Raw genomic sequence first — 15,680 nt, 5'->3', positions numbered from 1 at the left:
AGATCTCCAAAGCCTCTCCTGTGGGCAGACACAGCCCCTGTCAGTTCAGCGCACACACCAATGTATCACTGTGTCTGTCTGCAAAGCCACACTCATGAGGGCACTTAGACAAATTTCACATCTGGCTCAAAAGTGATTGTCTGCTGACTGGTTTGGTGCTAATAGTGCGAATGGCCACACATTTTCTAAGTGACAAGCGAGCGGTGTTAGATGTGCATGAGTGTTACCTGGAATTTGGCCGGCACCTGCCGCGAGAGGGTTCAATGAGCTCTCACAGGGCACGCTGTCTTTCAGCCACTGGTGTGTGCAAATAGTTGTAGCAACAGGTGTACAAGGCATTGGAGACAGTTACAGTTTTACATGTATTGCATACGATTCCTGCTTCATGCGCACTTCATGTGCAATTCAACCACATTTGTACTATGTGTGAAGGTGCCCTTAGGGATCCCCAAAATCTATTAAACACAAATGTGCAACTTGTGCAACTTACATTCCAAGTAACATTTAAGACAAAGGTGTATTTTAATAAACATTTCTAAAGAATAATAATAATAAAAAAAAATGTCACTCAGAACAAATATTCACAAGGCACAAGCAAATTATCATCAACTGATAATGAGAGATGCAAAATGATGTATCCTCCTTTCTCTGCCCCTGATCAAGGTAACATCTCTCCATCTGGATTTGGTCCCAGGGTGCTGGGCTGTGGAAGTCCACTGCTCCTATCTGTTCGATTGTGTCTAACTGTAATCAGGATGGGTTAAATGCAGAGTGCAAATTTTGTTGTATGTATGTATGTATATGTACAATAACAATATAGGCTCTATTCTGTTCTATTCTATGTCATCTGAAAGGTAAAATCCATAGAAGAACAAATAAGTAAGTCTTATACACAAGCTAAGGGCCATCATGCTTATTGCCAAATACCGCAGCATGAAGCAAGAAATCAAGATTTCCAGCAGTAACTGATCCATAAAGTGAAATCCATGAACTGAATATATATATATATATATATATATATATATATATATATATATATATATATATATATATATATATATATATATATATATATATATATGAGTGTGTGTGTGTGTGTGTGTGTGTGTGTGTGTGTGTGCAATGACAATAAAGGCTCTATTTTATTATATTCTGTACAATGACAGTAAAGACTATTCTAGTCTTTTATTTTCCTCTACTGCTAACTAGTACTGAAAATTATATTGGTTGTTTTTGAACCTTTAATGCACTTTTAATTTTCAGAAGCACAGCAATGAACCACTCATTACATATAACCTATAGAACTGGCACCGAGGTCTGACAATGAATAAAATGAGTTCATTGTATCAGATGGACCACTTTGGACTAATTTCAACCTTGGAATTTGTGTCTGGGTCAGCTGCATGACAGCCTGAGAAAGATAAGCTTAAGCAATACTGTATGCCTTTGGCATTTATCAGTGATGCTAATCGCTGTGATTAAACCTAAACATTTCAGGTGCAAAATGTGGAAATGAACCACCACTTCAGCTGGTGTGGTAGAAACAGATGTCTGCTTTGTGGTACACAGTGGGGGGAAGTAACCTCCTTTGTGTTTTTACTTGTGAAATTTTAATTTCCTGATCAACTCATTTTATGGGGAAAGACATTAAACTAAATAGATAATCTGTTCTGCAGGTTCAAAGCCCAACAAAGAGCTAGATTTCCATATGGGTGTATTAACTCAGATTCTTCCACAGCCAGCTGGGGCAGATGTTTCCATCTATGCCTGAGCAACTTCGATAACTCAGACTCCAGCACCACCACGTTGCACTGTTGTGTGAGAGAGTGAAGAAAGGAGTCCAACAGTATTTCTTACAGTAAAATAGTTGTGCTGAAGGTGACATTAACAGCAGATATATACTATTTTCTGAATTCATGCCAGCAGACATTATGCTCCAGTACGCTTTTCATATCTGCTGTTTGTCCTTGTTACATGAGCAGAATTTATTTACATAAATTCAGAATTGCAACTGTTCTGTCAGATTTCAATTTTAAGTCCAGATTAACTGCATAAACATTGTGGTATTTCAATGTTTCATGCCTTATTCATGATGCTTGTACAAACCTTTCAGTGGTTATCTGTCATTTATTGCCATGACCAAGAAGGTTCTGTTTTTACATCCATCTTCTTTACAGTTGCAGTTTTTTCCATTCACACATCATAGTGCATTGCATGGACCTACAGGACCATATTTTAAACTCTATCTTGGTACTTTTGTTCTAGTACATTGCTTGCTAAGGGCTCCTTCATACAATAGTGTTCAGAATAATAGTAGTGCTATGTGACTAAAAAGATTAATCCAGATTTTGCGTATATTTCTTATTGTTACATGGGAAACAAGGTACCAGTAGATTCAGTAGATTCTCACAAATCCAACAAGACCAAGCATTCATGATATGCACACTCTTAAGGCTATGAAATTGGGCTATTAGTAAAAAAAGTAGAAAAGGGGGTGTTCACAATAATAGTAGCATCTACTGTTGATGCAAACAAACTCAAAACTACTATGTTCAAACTGCTTTTTTTTTTTTAGCAATCCTGTGAATCATTAAACTAGTATTTAGTTGTATAACCTTAGTTTGTCATTTCTTCACATCTGCGAGGCATTCATTTTGTTGGTTTGGAACCAAGATTTTGCTCATTTACTAGTGTGCTTGGGGTCATTGTCTTGTTGAAACACTCATTTCAAGGGCATGTCCTCTTCAGCATAAGGCAACATGACCTCTTCAAGTATTTTAACACATCCAAACTCATCCATGATACCTGGTATGCGATATATAGGCCCAACACCATAGTAGGAGAAACATGCCCATATCATGATGCTTGCACCACCATGCTTCACTGTCTTCACTGTGAACTGTGGCTTGATGTCAGAGTTTGGGGGTCATCTCACAAACTGTCTGCGGCCCTTGGACCCAAAAACAACAATTTTACTCTCATCAGAAGTAAAAGAAGGATATATGCTCTCTCCTTCTAGAAGGAGAGAGCATATCTCACCCATATTGGCCTCTCTTCATTGGCTTCCTGTTAATTCTAGAATAGAATTTAAAATTATTCTTCTTACTTATAAGGTTTTGAATAATCAGGTCCCATCTTATCTTAGGGACCTCGTAGTACCATATCACCCCAATAGAGCGCTTCGCTCTCAGACTGCAGGCTTACTTGTAGTTCCTAGGGTTTGTAAGAGTAGAATGGGAGGCAGAGCCTTCAGCTTTCAGGCTCCTCTCCTGTGGAACGAGCTCCCAATTCAGATCAGGGAGACAGACACCCTCTCTACATTTAAGATTAGGCTTAAAATTTTCCTTTTTGCTAAAGCTTATAGTTAGGGTTGGATCAGGTGACCCTGAACCATCCCTTAGTTATGCTGCTATAGACTTAGACTGCTGGGGGGGTTCCCATGATGCACTGTTTCTTTTTATTCACCTCTTTTTGCTCTGTATGCACCACTCTGCATTTAATCATTAGTTGTTGATCTCTGCTCCCCTCCACAGCATGTCTTTTTCCTGGTTCTCTCCCTCAGCCCCGGCCGGTCCCAGCGGAGGACTGCCCCTCCCTGGGCCTGGTTCTGCTGGAGGTTTCTTCCTGTTAGGGGGGGGGTTTCCTTCCCGCTGTCGCCGAGTGCTTGCTCATGGGGGGTCGTTTTGACCGTTGGGGTTTTTCTGTGATTATTGTATGGCTTTTGCCTTGCAATATGAAGCGCCTTGGGGCAACTGTTTGTTGTGATTTGGCACTATATAAATTAAATTGAATTGATTTGATTTGATCAGTCCACAAAATATTCCTCCATTTCTCTTTAGGCCAGTTGATGTGTTCTTTGGCAAATTGTAACCTCTTCTGCACATGTCTTTTATTTAACAGAGGGACTTTGCGGGGGATTCTTACAAATAAATTAGCTTCACACAGGTGTCTTCTAACTGTCACAGCACTTACAGGTAACTCCAGACTGTCTTTGATCACCCTGGAGCTGATCAATGGGTGAGCCTATGCCATTCTGGTTATTCTTCTATCCCTTTTGATGGTTGTTTTTTTTTCACGCGTCTCTGGTTTTTTGTGCATTTTAAAGCATTGGAGATCATTTCAGATGAACAGCCTATAATTTTTTGCACCTGCGTATAAGTTTTCCCCTCTCCAATCAACTTTTAAATCAAACTACGCTGTTCTTCTGAACAATGTCTTGAATGTCCCATTTTCCTCAGGTTTTCAAAGAGAAAAGCATTGTTCAACAGGTGCTGGCTTCATCCTTAAATAGGGGACACCTGAGTCACACCTGTTTGTTCCACAAAATTGACAAACTCACTGACTGAATGCCACACTACTATTATTGTGAACACCCCCTTTTCTACTTTTTTACTAATAGCCCAATATCATAGCCTTAAGAGTGTGCATATCACGAATGCTTGGTCTTGTTGGATTTGTGAGAATCTACTGAATCTACTCGTACCTTGTTTCCCATGTAACAATAAGAAATATACTTAAAACATGGATTAATCTTTTTAGTTACATAGCACTACTATTATTCTGAACACTACTGTACATAGTGCAAATTTGATCAAATTGTGCATGCAATACATGTAAAATTGTAGCTGCCTCCAATGCCACGAAGCAGGATTTGCAAGAGGTTGATTGATGACAACAGCTAATTTCACATTCAAATTTAAAATAGTGGAATAATGTTTTCTGATTGCTGGTTATGCAAGTGAATACATTAGAAATAGCTTTAAATAGTTTGAACACTAACATTTTGCATTATTGGATTATGTCCTTGATTAACAAAATATTCAAGTAACTTAAAGCCCGGTCCCACTGGCATTTAAGAAGATTTGCACATCAATTGCGCACAAACTTGGTTTATATTCGCTAAACATCTGCAATATCTGTGAAACATGCTTGTATGAGTCAACCGACATCTGCACAGGCATGTTTTTCCATTGCCAGGATTTTTGAGCTGTACAAAATTTTGGTTGCGGATGACATCGGCCTTACATACGCAATACATACTCAATCTATGCACTGTATATCCACCGTTATCCGCTGATATCCACAACTGATGGGGCATTGTGGCTTGGCAGCGGACTGGGACAGTGTGTAAAATGGATATATAGCATGCCTATCACGTCCACATCATGAACTGAAATAAGTTGTAGTGAATGCAGACAGAGTGGCCATGGATAAAGCGTTTGTATTACGTCTGCTTTGCATCTGATTTGCGGACAGTTTGCGAATGCATAACAAATCAAATCAAATCAATTTTATTTATATAGCACCAAGTCACAACAACAGTTGCCCCAAGGCACTTTATATTGCAAGGCAAAAGCCATACAATAATTACAGAAAAACCCCAACGGTCAAAACGACCCCCTGTGAGCAAGCACTTTGCGACAGTGGGACAAACACTTCACGTAAACCAAAAGTACTATATAAATGTGGCAGAAATCGACATACTTGCCAGTCATTGCCAGTCCAGCTTTGGAGACGTACAGATGTAGTTATGGATCCCCAAAGATGTAGTGTGATAGCTGCTGCCATCCAACAACATACCAATCAACTTGTCCAAGTCCACCAATTGCTCCACAGACTGTGGTGTTGGTGTGAATAGTACGCTTCTTTTATGACCACAATGCAGATGTGCAATACAACTGCTGTTTCCGCAACACTTGCGCAATGCATTCTCAATACATCCGTAATACTTCTGTGATAATTGCAATGCGTCCGATCCGTTTCCTCAATACATGTGTTATACATCCGTGATTGTTGGTCATATATTTGCTATACATTATTAATATATCCGTAAGCCATACTGAGAAATTTGTCATTCTTGGTCAATTTTGTTGCGTATGACAACGAATGCCTGAAATTTGTATATTCAGTTTATGCACAATTAATCCTCTCCTCAGTGGGACTGGGCCTTTACACAGACGTGTGCCATATAGAATTGATTCCATGATCAAACTTGATAATGGTGCACAATGTCATTGGGACTGGCGACAATCATTGGGAGTAATAGCTTTGTAGTGGCTTCTGCTCCAAAGAAAATAACTAAATAAATAAATAAATAAATCCTTAGTTTGCATGTTTATCTGAAATTATTAAATTACTAGGTTACTAGGTTGCCAGGGCCAGACAGAAAAACCATGAGACAAAAACAGGGACAAACTATGACATGGGCCTGGACCGGGGCAGAAACTGACAAGGAGCAGTTTGTCTTCCCTGGAAATGATCACCACTCACAACTAGTACTAAAAGCTGGGGAAAATTACATGGCCCTCTGATGTCAGTATCTCTGTGTGCTTACAGTGGATGCAGCATGTATCAGTCTGGGATTCACAGTAAAGGATTTTACTAATGTGGATGTCGCATTTCTGTGACTGAGGCATTTTACTAACATAGGATTTAGTTGAAAAAAGAAGACATTCACCAGGCACTGATAAGTGATTTCATTTTCCAAATATGGTTGTCTGCAATGTACCAACTCCATGCCATGCAGTGCCCAGTGGACAGCACTGCTGCACTGCACAGCATATATTTTATCTTTAGACATTTATTATACATTTATCTAAAATTGTTTTCATATGTTGCACTATGTTTGTAGCTTGAAAAACCTTGGTAAAACTATTTCTAATATGAAAACAGTTTGTTCATGTGAATAAAGGTGTATTTTCAATTAATATGTGAAAAAAATGTTAAAAAAGACATTTCATATATTTAGCTTTAGAGCGAAATTATATCATTTACATTGTTTTACACAAATAAATGCTGAGATTGTTCTTAACATTCTTACATGCAATACAGGAGCATGATAATATATTCAAGTACATTAAAAGGGGAATTACCGGAGGTGCGGTTAAATGACATGCTGTCAAGGCGATGGACCCCAGCGGGTTAATAAAATTCACTGGTTTATCTGCAAAGAAGTCATGAAAATCCCCATTCTAAATGTTCCCTATGTTGAATTACTGGCATCAAATTTTTATATTGGCCTGCAACCTTTATTTTTAAATAATTCATTTCAAAATCAATTTGTTTTATCCTTGTCTAACCATGGTGATCATTCCATCAAGTACACACCAAACTATTGAATTTCTCAAAGCTGTTCAAACACAAGCACAACAAAACTGTGATGCCTGCTGTGCAGTGGTGTAATTATATAAAGCATGCATTTTGTCCAGAAAATACATTCTGTTGTTGTCATGTACAAAGTGACAGTAGCAACAGATTATTCATTATAAATGTTTGAAATAACTTACTCACTCATCTTCAACTGCTTACTCCAATGAAGGGTCATGGGGGTCTGGAGCATGAGGCAGGGCCATGTTTTAAATCATCCTTTCTAAGTTGATATTAGATTATTAGTCTTGAAAATACAGTAAATACAGTGAAGATATCAATGTGTTTTAGAATAAGAATGGTGCAAACATGGTGAATCTGGGACTTATGGAAAATGGAGGACAGCTACATTGCTATGTATGATCATATAGCTCAAATTCATAATTTTGAGGGGTGGGGGTGCAGTGATTACAAATCTGGAACAGTGAATTTTGCTGGTACAATGCATAAATACCCATCATGCCCGCCCCTTATGTGCAATCTAATGACATTTGAAGGAATGTCTTTCATTGTTTGTTTTGTTGGTAGCTTCTTTCATTCTTTTTAAATATATATATATATATATATATATATATATATATATATATATATATATATATATATATATATATATATATATATATATATATATATGCAATTAAGTGGATTTTTCAACTAAGCTACTTTTTTTTCCATTTTCAGAAGATGTCTGACTCAAATTCTACCTTTATGCTTGGATACCTATTTAGATTCATTTGGGGTAGAAGGCAGACATAAGAGGATATCCAGCAGGAGGAAGTGATGTGAAACAAGAACGCAAGCCCACAGACATAGCCTGAGGCAAACCAATCTAAGGGCCCCTTCACACATAGTGAAAATACATACAACTCCAGGGCAACTCACAAAGTAGAGCTCGTATGAGCAAACCATGAAACATCGCGCCAATGGGCATGCATGCACAATGCTGGTGCCATGGTTCATGCACGTGGGAACAGTGCCAGCAGCTACACGTTGTGGTTACACATCTTGCAGCTGTCGTTGTTCTCTGAAAGCTGTGGGAAACTGCCTGATATCAGAAAGGACATGGATGTATTTACACAAAAAAATTAAACACCATATAAAAACACCACATTTATCAAGCGGGTAATACAAATATGATCCGTCTGTTCCTCTGTAGATGACCCATGGTCACTGACTTATAGTCATGAAATGACTTGAATGAGAAGCAGTTCCTCACTTCATCATGTCCACATCCATTGGCGTGTGTCCAGACAGCTCCCGCGCATGTCCTGTGCACTGTAGGACTTACACTGCATCATGTGGAACAGAGCTCATGTGGGTGACGTGAGAGTCAGATCGCTCACTGCGTGTTATGATCTGACGGTCCATTTTAACATGGGGGTAGCCTGTCCATGGGCTGCAGCGTGCACACGCTTGCTCACTGTAGCCTGTCGCCACAGCAGTGTATGTTTTTATTTATGTGCACGTGATGACAGCAAACAGTCACACGTGTATCACAGTGGACAGTTGTCAGTCCATGTCTGTCCAAACACAGTACGTGTTGTCCAGCTGGGATGTCCAGATTGACAGATCTCCACAGCTGCTTCTGTTGGCGGCCACACCTCCTGTCAGTTCTGAAAAGCAAAATAAAAAAAAACAAAAATAACTTAAGGGGAGGTGATGGTCTAGTGGTTAAGGTGTTGGGATTGAGACCAGAAGATCCTTGGTGCATCTGATGCAGATGGAAAAGCACTATATAAATGCAGTCCATTTACCATTTTTGTTTATTTGCTTAAGCATGGATCCCATATTATGAAAATTACTTTTCTGGACTAACCAATTCAGCGCCATCTAATTCTTAAATGCTCAATAACTTTTATTTATTTATTTATTTATTTATTTTTATTTTACTTTATTTATTTATTCCTTGGTTTTGGTGCTCTAGATTTATTAGTTTGTAAAATGTAAGATTACATATAAGAATGTGTGAATTGAATACTAAGGAACAAAATTGTAATGGTGCTTAGAAAATCCTTTATAATCACATAAAGGGTATAACATATTGAAAGGGACTACAGTAAAACTCACATATAATGGATTCAGGTGGACCAGCAGATTTTGTCAGTTATAATCGAAATCTGTTAAATGTATAAAATTACATAATCTGTTATACATATAAAACAGACAAAATCCATACCGCTTTGTCCAGTACATGCGAGGTTTTTTTTAAATGGAAATACATTGCAATCAGACAGGACATTTTGTCTGATGTGAGCAAAAATCCGTTACCCCAAATCTGTTATATACGATGTATATTACATGGGAAACCATGCAAAAGCATTGGGACTTTTGCTTTTTTTTTTTCTGGTGAGGGTTTAGGTGCGTTTCACTGAACATCTTTAAGTAAATAATATCTTAATCCTCTGGGGCCGACGCGACCAAGCTTTACTAAATTATAAATAACTTTTGAATGATATGAAATAGAAACTTACTTTTTTCTGAAAAGTTAACTCCACAGACTTTCGAGCCAGCCATTGGCCATCTTTGTACTCCTCATAGAAGCTGTGTAATGACGTGCCCAATGTGAGTGTCCAATCGGAATTGGTTCACCGTCACATGGTTTTCCAAAATCCAATTGCAGGGCAGATTTACCTCACGTGAAAAGCCAAAGATTGTTTTCAGGAGTGATATGTTACTAGTTGGCCTATTTGAATAGCCCCCTGGGTGCTCTAATGAGTACATACTATTAGTACATACTCAGTGCGCCCTGCGCCATTACGCACAGCGATCAGTGAAAGCAGGAGCACATGGAGAGCCTCTGATGACAAAATTACTGCTCAGTCAAAGAGTGTGTAACTATCAGGATTGCTCCACTAGTTTGGATGTAAATGTTACTGGATAACTCTGTTGCTTTTTCTTCGTAGAGCACTGTTTACCATATCAATGGACAGCAAAATGCATAGACCATTTTGTATATATTGTTCAAAATGTGCATTTGTGTTTATTGTTTGAACCTTTCATACAAGACCTCAAATTACCTTTATAAAGTGTCAAAACAGTTGTTTATTATAGTTATAGTGTGTTTTGAATAAATGTGTGTGGAAAATTATTTTTTTCCTTGCCTATTTTGATTGTAAACCTTTAATACACTTATAAAACACAATAAAAACATATATATTCTGAAACACAGGTTGTCCTGAAAAAAGAGACATAAAACTTGATTGTGAAATGCAGGGAGAGCTGTTAACAACAATAATAAAACATGTATGCCAGGCGAGTGAACTGCCAAAAAATGCCCCCGGACCCCAGAGTGTTAACTGTGAAACAATTCCACATTTTCCCCATGCACTTTTCTGATGATGCCAGTGTGTCGTGACATCCAAAGATTTTCCAGGGAATCTTAAGTGAATCTCATTTTGAGTGTTCATTTTTATTCCAGCTGAAGAGGTAATGTGGTGTGGCCAAATACTTCTTGCAGGTGGTAATCCAGCATTGTAATGCTCATGTTGTTCTGCTTTGGCCATGCTGAGCACTATTTCTGCACTTCTGTTCAGTCATGGTATTATTAAGACAACAGATTTGACTCTGCAGACACCAATTGTTTCTGACAGCTAAAGCAAAACATGAATGATCATGTTACAAAGCTTGTTCTGCTTTAATACCTACTTTTAGTTCCATGTGACATTGCACGGCAGGAGCGATGCTGTTTCTCCTCCCCTGAGCTTGAACTTTCAAATTCCTTTTTAGCAAAACATTACACTGACAATTCCAAGGCAGATTTTCTCATAATTTAGACGTGTAGACTCCCTGGTGCATAACCCTAATGTAACCATTGCCTAGACAATGGATTTGCCTATTTATCACTGGTAATGATGAAGTAAAATGCAAAATGGTGATACAAAATGAACATTAAAAAAATGAAATGACACGACTGATGTCAGATCCTCTGCACACTGGGGAGCTGAATAAATGAACGTCAAAGATTCCCTTCTGGGCAGAAGCACAGAGGAAAGAAATCTAACAAACTTTTCACTACATGTAGATGTGCATACAAACAGTGTCTCCTTATCATACTCTCTTTCTCAATCTCCTACATTTCCTCTTAAGCTCCATACATTTTTATATCTTGTCATTTGATTTGCAAGCCAAATACATTCCTCTCTCTTATATTGTGCTGTAGGGTTTGACCCCCCCAGCACATGGAAGTGGATCCACTAGCGGTGTTGGCAGACATCTGGAAATGTTTTGGCCCTGTGCTGGAGGTCACTGTCTGGACCAATAGAGCCCATACTTCAACCGTTGCAATGTGACAAGCCTTCATATATCTCACCAACCTCGTATACTGTATGGAAACACTCCCCCCCTCCGACACATCCCATTTCATAAACACCCTCACACCCCTTTACCTCCACCTCAGTCACTGTGTTTTCACTTTCCTCCATCCATAGCACCCTGTTTCTTTGCTTCCAGCCAATCTGCCATATTCTACCTCTGCCTCTACCTCTGTGTCACAAATTTCAGGGTTTCTTTTGCTCAGGCTTTCTTTTTTCCTTCCACAATCCCCATTTTAGTAATTTGAGATCAGTGTAAACTATAGAACACCAGGTATAGCTTTACCTAAAGCATATGTAGTAGCCTGCAGGACCTCCCTGTCAGAGATAAAGGACATCGGATATAATACCGTACAAGTACTGCTGGTGTTGTAAATAGTGTACAGCATAATGTTGAATAATGTTAAAGGGGTATTCATGGATTTTCAACCTGAGCCCTACTTTTCACCCAAGACAAAATCACTGCAATACTGAGTAGGGGAGAACCAGTGTGATATATTGGACTGGTACTGGCACATATCATTGTCTGTGTTGGACAGCAAGGCTGCGACAAAAGATGCACAGTGCGTGATGACGCTCATGCACTGGCTATCACAATAAACAACCAACATATAAAATATTTCTCCAATTTCAGATATATTTGCTTATTGTTTTGTCCATGGTGCTTTGGCAGGCTGTGGGTAGATTGCGGTGCATTCTGCAAGTGGAATGCACAGAGAAATGTGCACACAGTTCTCTGTGCATTCCAGCAACAGAATGCATAGTGATTGTTCACCGGTTTGGTGGAGTGCCATAGAAGGAGCAGGAGCTGAATGTCTGAAATAGGAGAGTTTCTTTCTTTGTTTAAATGCCATTGCATCAACACAGTTACGAACATATCCTGTGGATTAAGAGCATGCTAAAGGGGTGGAGGAAAAGTAAGGAGTGATGCTTCCAGTCACATATATAAAAATAAAAAATAAGAAGAGATAACTTGTTCAACATTTAGCAAAGTAGATTAGTTGTTAAAAAAGAGTGGTGCTTTGTCCTTTATTACTGACACACCTGTCTATATTACAGGTGCACTTGTCTAGACTACGGTATTAGTTATTCTTCAATAATTTTCTACAGACTTAAAATATCTGCTGATCATGCCCTCTCTCTGAAATACATATGATCCCTGCTGATTGCATGTGCATTCTGATCCCTCAAGGAATATAAACATATGCAAATGCAACACAGTGAACTTCGACTCAGTCTTTTCTGGACCATCAGATACATATGTTTCATCTGGCTTGGGTCTTGAACTGGGTCTTGGGTCATTAGACTCAAGGGGAATCTATAAAAAAACCTCTAGTCCACAATAAAGTCCAGGTGCAAATTAAAGCAGCCATGGACATAAGGGCTACACTTGTCGAAAAGGCTTAAAAAATATAAACACAAAATGTTGGTAAATACCAACAAATTATAATATTTAAACAGTACTTTCTGTACTTTGAGAAATATATTTGAAAAAAGTATTTTGATATTGATATTAACACTCTTGCAGGAATGGCATGTTCGTATATATAGTCAAACTTGCATATAATGGATTCAGGTGGACTTGCAAATTTTGTCATTATAGTCAAAATCCATTATATGTATTAAATGGACAAAATCCATTATATGTTTGAAATGAACAAAATCCTTTATATGTATATAATGGATTAGTTATAGTCAGGAAGCACCAAATGAGCTACAGGGAATTCCCAGCTTTAAATAACGCCTGCCTTAAATTAGTGCCAGGCATTCTGTGCATTGAAAGGTTTACATTTGGTCGAATCACTCTTTTTTCTAAGTCCACTGTGGAGTGGTACCTTCCAGATCCTACAGCCTGAGTTATGCTTCTACAACCTGTAACTCTGGCTATGCAATGACGTTGACATGCGCGTGACCCTTTTATAGTTCTCCGTCTTGTTGGTGGGAGTCTTAATGCAATTTGCCACAAGAACAGCAGATTTTTCTGGATCAATTTGTCCCTCAACAAGCCTCAATTCTTTATTCAATCATCAACCTCCAAACCAACATTACCAGTACGTGCTATTTCCCTCTGTGAATTGTAAATCATTTGAGTGTCTTTTTCTGACTCTGTGTTGTAAAGTTAGTCATAATTGCCAACTTTTCTGTCACATATGATTGATCCATGATCGAAATGTAATTGATGGGCACACTGCAAAAACTATTATAATATGATGGGAGAGGAAGGAGTGAAACTGGAAAAGGGTTAAATCACAGTCTTTGTGGTCTGTGTTGCTTAGCAGGTGCACATCAGGTTGCAGAGATGGTTTGCAGCTATGCAGAGCACTCCGTTCTAAAGCAGTTGTCTTTGGTTTGTCATACCCACGGACATGTGTAAAACTTAACACCATAATACAGTGCACGCAGCTGTCGCCACAACATTCGCATGCAACAGCAGCCGAAAGACAGTGAATGCCCTTCACGTGCTCATCCAATCACCCTCTCAGCAGGTGTCGGCCAAATTCCAGGTGTCACACACAAACACCTAACACCGCTCGCTGCACACTTAGAAAAGGTGGGGCTATTCGCACATCTGGTATGAGAGTAGACAGCAGGTGATCACATTCAAAGTGTCTGTGAAAAGTGTCTTAAGTGCAACACGAGTGTGGCGTCACCTAGCAACACACATGGGTGTGACTGTACCGAACCCCTCCACACACACACACAAATGGTGTGTGGAGTGTGTCATCGTCACCCCCCCCAAGACAAATGGCTTGAGGAGTGTGATTGCTTTACTGTGGATACTAGCGCATGTCAGCTGACTGCTGGCTAACAGCTGGACATGACCATGCACGCAAGGTGTTACATTTCAACACAGACAAAAATATGCTGTAACAAACACCATTTTATCAGTTATGATGGCGCTTTTTTGTCTTTAAAAAAAATACATTCATCTGCTTGTTGATTTTAGGCATTTTAGTCTCTTGTTATAAGACAGTGATTGTAGGGCAGTGGTAAAGTTTCCATCTGGTAATCTGCGCATTTGCAAATTGTTGGCAGACTTTTGACACAAAGCAGAAAGTTTGACCACATTACACCCATTTTGGCATCTCTTCACTGGCTTCCTGTCTCTGTGAGATCAGATTTTATGGTTCTGCTAGTAGCCTATAAAACTGTTCACAGACTGGTACCTCTCTACCTAGTTGATCTAATTAAACCCTACATATCGGCCCGTGCTTTGCGTTCACAGGATGTAGGACTACTTTGTGTCCCTATGGTGAATAAAAAGTCTGTGGGTCACAGAGTTTTCTCTTATCCTGCCCCTGTTCTGTGGAATGATCTCCCTGCATCAGTAAAGCAGTCACATTCTGTGGAGATTTTCAAGTCCAGACTTAAGATGCACTTATTTTCCCTGTCGTATGGCTAGCATATTGGCATATTATGTTCCTATGCGTTTTACTTTTTTTACTGTTTTCCTGTGCTTTTTTAAAAAAAATCTTTTACTGTGCCTTTTAATCTTTTAACTCATTTCATTTTGTTTTTTATTTGGTTTGTGTGAAGCACTTTGAGGTGACTCTGTTGTGATTTGGTGCTACATAAAATGAATAAATTGAATTGAATTGAAACTGCAGGTTCGACTCCCACGAGTGACATTTATTTTTTTATTTAACCACCGGGTTCTGTATTGCGTCCCCTTTTATTTATTATTGATATCAACCCAGTGATTTTCACTAATTATAGATGAGAATAAATTAAAACATATTGTTTCAGATGACCGGCGCATCAGAACCACAAAGCTGCTGAATATGGTGCCATGCAGGAAATCACCCCATGGGACACCCCCGCGAGGCATGTGTCACTGCGGGATTTCCACACATTGTAATAATTAACATACATATCACATTTGTAGCGGGGTCACTGCTGATGTGTTCATGACATGAACGCCGACTCTCCATGACATGGGAGCCGGCCGGCTCAAGCGCATCAGGTAATACATGTAAGAAACATAAAAGACAAAACAGTGATCCACGTCATTTCATTACTTCCTCATGTACATCGAGACATAGGTTAAATCTGCTCTTTATAACAGGAATGAAGTATTATAAATTGTGTTTTTTTATTTCTTTCCTCCGCTGCTATGTACGTGACTTTCCACGTGCTCATACTGTGTTCATGTACACGAACTCCAGTGTGCACCAAACCACGAAGAATCGATTTGATTCCGATTCTTAATATTCAAAATTGATT

At 38.9% G+C, this 15,680-nt stretch overlaps 1 pseudogene; it reads right to left on the bottom strand.

Annotated features, from left to right (window-relative positions):
- LOC117524307 overlaps positions 1 to 8,514 on the bottom strand; it is a 31,735-nt pseudogene extending 23,221 nt beyond the window's left edge.
- Between the last annotated feature and the right edge of the window lie 7,166 nt (positions 8,515 to 15,680).

Source organism: Thalassophryne amazonica, chromosome 14 (genome assembly GCF_902500255.1).
Source record: "Thalassophryne amazonica chromosome 14, fThaAma1.1, whole genome shotgun sequence".
NCBI lineage: Eukaryota > Metazoa > Chordata > Actinopteri > Batrachoidiformes > Batrachoididae > Thalassophryne > Thalassophryne amazonica.
This window is presented reverse-complemented; position numbering and strand designations above follow the sequence as displayed.